The sequence below is a fragment of the Schistocerca piceifrons genome, unplaced genomic scaffold (assembly GCF_021461385.2).
Source record: "Schistocerca piceifrons isolate TAMUIC-IGC-003096 unplaced genomic scaffold, iqSchPice1.1 HiC_scaffold_2041, whole genome shotgun sequence".
NCBI classification, from domain to species: Eukaryota; Metazoa; Arthropoda; class Insecta; order Orthoptera; family Acrididae; genus Schistocerca; species Schistocerca piceifrons.
The window spans coordinates 57,501-62,500 of record NW_025727946.1 but is presented as its reverse complement, the minus strand read 5'-3'; the positions used below and the strand labels follow the sequence as shown (position 1 = coordinate 62,500).

At 50.0% G+C, this 5,000-nt stretch overlaps 1 pseudogene; it reads right to left on the bottom strand.

Annotated features, from left to right (window-relative positions):
- The window catches only part of LOC124741991, a 10,489-nt pseudogene that overhangs the window by 3,258 nt on the left and 2,231 nt on the right, over positions 1 to 5,000 (bottom strand).

Here is a 5,000-nt window from a genome sequence, read left to right as displayed (position 1 = left end):
GCAGAGCGGACAGTCCGAGCAACCTCATTGATCGCATCCTGTGTGGAGCGACCCTTTCGGAACCCGAACTGCCGATCACTCATGCCATAAAGCATTCGGTGACTGTACAACCTGTCGACTAGTAACTTTTCAAAGGCCTTGCCCAGAACATCTAATAAACAGATCGGTCTATATGATTTTGCTAGCTGTGGGTCCTTCTCGGGACCCTTCTTAATTATAACTACCTCTGCGATCTTCCACTGATTAGGATATACACCACGTTCCAGACATAGATTGTATATTTTAACAAGCACTGGAGCCAGCTGTGGGGCCAGGAACTGCAAGATCTCAGCTGGTATATGATCTGGTCCTGGGGCCTTGCGCCTTGCAAAAGTATGAAGCGCAGCCACCACCTCCTCAACAGAGAAGGGGTATACCGCCGCCTCATTAACGTACTGCTGCAGCAGTCCCTGGCGTATTCCCCGCTGCTCCTCAGTGTCCTCATTTTCTGTATCATCAGGCAGCAAAGTGTGCAGTAACACACTTGCTGTCTCCTCCCAAGTCGTAGTGTACCCACCTCCTTCCAATCGCAGGGTGGAGAACATAGTCGGAGACCTAATTTTCTCCCGGACCAGTTTGTAGGGGACACCCCAAGGGTCCATCCCCAACTGGTCCTTGACAAATGTTTCCCAGGATGATCTTCTTGTGGTCTGTACCATGTTGACATACCTCTCTTTTAATCTTCTATATATTCTCAAATGATACTGTCTCTCGTCCTGGGCGAAGCTCCTTTGATAGTTACGCCGCGCCCGCCTGACAGACCGCTTAAGCGCGGTCAGTTCTGGGGACCACGGAGTAGCTTGCTTGCGAACATACCTCGCAACACGTGGAACAGAAACAGCAATAGCTGCTTCAATAGAAACCAGTAGGTCTCCTACTGCACCGTCCACATCTGCAATTTCCATATCCAGCTCTGGTGGTCGAAACTCCTGCGCCAGCCTTTCCCAATTCGTTTTAGCGTAATTGTATCTCTCAACCAAGTCCCCAAGATCTTCTGTAACCTCTGTCTCATAGTTGAAAAATATACAATTGTGGTCACTGATCGTGACGTTCTCAGAAACACACCACTGGAGCACATGAGGCGCAGCACTCAGAGTCGCAAGTGTTACATCAATGTTTGAGACCGCGCCAGCCCTTCCAGAGAAGGTAGGCGGGTGCCCAGGTTCATTTAAGACAATCAAATTCGCTTCCATTATTAGGTCCTCCAACTCCGAGCCCCGTTCGTCCCGCTCCAGGCTGTGCCACATCGGGGACTTGGCATTTGCATCCATACAAATTATTACTGACTGACCTGCTAAGGTCCTAAGTATCCATCTTAACTGGTCCAAAAAAGTAACAATGTCCTGTCGAAATTGACAATATACATTTACAATGTATAATATATGTGTTAACATGTTTGTTTGGACCACAGTTATATGTTCATTACAAAACTGATTTAGAACAGTTAATCTGATGAGCTTGTTTAAGACCACAACCGCACACATGGGGTTCTCACCAGAGAATGCCACTTGCGCGGCCGCCGGAAAACCAGGGATTCGACCAGCGCAGGAGGCTGGTTCCTGTATCATAATAATGTCCAGTTGTTCTTCTTCCGCCACTTTACGCAATTCCTGCGTAACCATGTGGCTACGCATAGCGTTGATTTGCAACATCCTAAATCTCCCCATTACCCAGGGGGATAGTAGACGTGCAAACGACTGGCGGGCCAAGGCTTCGAGAGATCAATGACGTTACGCCCATACGTTTTGACCATGTCCTTAAAGATCTTATCAAGATCAAATTTGCGACCGCGCCTATCAAAAACTTTAATGACTAATTCCTGTAATTGCTCCAACTCAGGCGGAATGTTAGCGGCGGACAACTGAATGCAATCTACATCCTCCAGAGCCGGATAAGTAATGTCTTCGCCATTAGGGTGTCCCTTCCTGACCAGCTGCCTCAGTGCCGTAGTAAGTAATGAAGGCTCCTCCAGCCTTGACAGCCGAACCAACTCCTCCAAATCTTTGTATATATTTTTTGGATCAACTTGTCTATAACTGATCCCTTCACCAGATTTTTCATGTCTGTCTACTTCCACTACACTACTTGTATTTACACTATTTACAATTACACTTCCATCACCATTGTTACAAATTTGCACTACACTACTTGCATCTACACTATTTACAGTTCCATCTCCATCACAACTGCCACCACCTCCTGTTACCAGGGCAGTAACACGTGATGCATCTTCATCCTCCTTTGGACCCATCGTTGATTCCATTTCCGCAGAGGTCGACGGCTGAATCGAAAGGCGGTTGACACCCGCCTCCAAATCATCTACCGTCTGAACTCCAACTTCCACGGTCAAACGGCCAGCTAACCCGGAGAAGCACTCTGGATCAGCCAACGAACCTGTGGAAAGAGCTTTAGATATTAATTTACCCCTCTCTGCATCTCGTTTGATTTTACTCGGAGATTTTCTTTTAACAGTCTTAATGGTCGCCATAATCGGTTCTCTGTATTATTCTATCCAGAAACATTTTGTAAGTGGGGCAGTCTTTGACTCCCCCACACTTACGCCCTCTCTTACTGCAGGGTATACATATGGATGGGCGATCCTTGCTTCTACAATCTCTTTTGTCATGCCCAGTCTGCCCACAATGGGCACAGATAACTTCAGTTACAGTACAGAACTTGTTAGTATGATTCAGATCATAACATTTAGTACATCTGGATACTGCTAAGTAATCTTTAACATTAAGAGCTGAATATCCCACATATAGTCTACCTATTCTTGTTAACAGTTTCCACAACTCGGGAGAAACCTCCACCACATGGTGAACTGTCAGTTTTTCCCGAGGACCAACTTTAAACTTCAACTTAAATTGTTCATCAAACTCAACTCGAGTCATTGATACATCAAAATTCTGACTGTATATCGCGTCCAACAGATCATCCGCACTTAGATGAGTTGGTACATCGTACATACACATCAATGGTCGACGTTTCCGCGGAGGTTCACATTTAACTTTCTCCGTTAACTGGGAATTGGAAAGTATCTTATTACTGTCCTCTTGAGTTGCAGTTTCGACTATCAAGACATTTTTAGCCGTTCTGACACTATTAATTTTAATTTTGTCTCGCTTCGGATTCACGCATTTCTCAAAAACGGATTTCACCGCCCGTATGTCCTCACCAGATTTAGGCTTTATAAACACAGTAGGTACCGTTTTTTGAATATTTTTCTGGATAGTTTCTTTTGCCGTCGGCGCTTTGCCCACAGGGGCAGCTGCGACTGCGGCATAAGTTTTCGCACTGACTGGCTGGCTTCTCAGACGTTCATTCTCGCGCTCTAGTTCCATAACCCTTCCCTCTAGTTGGGAGTGAGCTATCGCCCAACCCGACACAAAGTCTCTAATATTATTTATGGCATAATTGCCGATCTTTCCATTCTTAATACTCGAATCGAGTAACTTCAAAAATTTTGCATGTCGCTCAGCGACAGACAAGCTCTCTTCGATCTCGCATCGAGGCACATCGTCACTCTCTATGTTTTCAGCCATATTTGACATTTAGAGAGTGAAAAAGTGGAGGCCCGTCTCTTTCCCCGGACCGGCCTCTCTGGCATGGGGGGAGGCTAAATGCAGCTCGCTCACCGGTCCCGCCCCTTGACCAAGAGCTTTCAACAACTGAGCTGCTAGGTTTAGCACGCCGTGGGAACAGCGCACTAGTCCTCTTCGACTGCTGCATCATCGAAGTTTTCTCCCGCTCCCTTACCGACGAATGCCTCCCGCATTCCGGGAGAGCGGATTCACCCTCCGTCCTTCGCCCCCTACTAGGCCGAGTTTCCACCAAAAGGCTAAAGACCCGGTCCTACTCAGGTGCCGGGCCGGTCCCCCAGACGTTCGGGGGTCTGGACCCATCTAACCTAACCGGGGACGTGTCACCACGCCCCGGCTTGGCGGATCATGCCCCGGAATTCCAGGGGCAAGGCGGGTGACCTTCGCCGACTTGGGCCAGGATCCCGCCGCGACAAATGCAGCAGCCGGAACCGGCGTACAAGATATTCAGTACGCCGTCGCGCCCCTGCCCTTCGGTCGCCCGAAGGCTTAACAGCTGCACCCCGAGAAGGCGAGCAGGAGCACTTGAGAAGGAGAGGCTAAGATGTTCGAGTCGCATCCTTCCCCTGCTGCCTATTACCAACCATGAGCCCACGCAAATCGGGGCACATAGCATGAGACAGCCGCAGCTAGTAGATAGGGACAGCGGGAATCTCGTTAATCCATTCATGCGCGTCACTAATTAGATGACGAGGCATTTGGCTACCTTAAGAGAGTCATAGTTACTCCCGCCGTTTACCCGCGCTTGCTTGAATTTCTTCACGTTGACATTCAGAGCACTGGGCAGAAATCACATTGCGTCAACACCCGCTAGGGCCATCGCAATGCTTTGTTTTAATTAGACAGTCGGATTCCCCCAGTCCGTGCCAGTTCTGAGTTGATCGTTGAATGGCGGCCGAAGAGAATCCGCGCACCCGCGCGCCCCCGGAGGAGCACGCTAAGGCGGACGCGGCCTCGCAGCAAGGAAGATCCGTGGGAGGCCAAGGCACGGGACCGAGCTCGGATCCTGCACGCAGGTTGAAGCACCGGGGCGCGAACGCCGCGCAGGCGCGCGCATCCTGCACCGCCGGCCAGCACGAGGCCGACCAACGGCGAGAGCAGACCACGCCCGCGCTAAACGCCCGCACTTACCGGCACCCCTACGGCACTCACCTCGCCCAGGCCCGGCACGTTAGCGCTGACCCACTTCCCGACCAAGCCCGACACGCCCCGATCCTCAGAGCCAATCCTTATCCCGAAGTTACGGATCCAACTTGCCGACTTCCCTTACCTACATTATTCTATCGACTAGAGGCTCTTCACCTTGGAGACCTGCTGCGGATATGGGTACGAACCGGCGCGACACCTCCACGTGGCCCT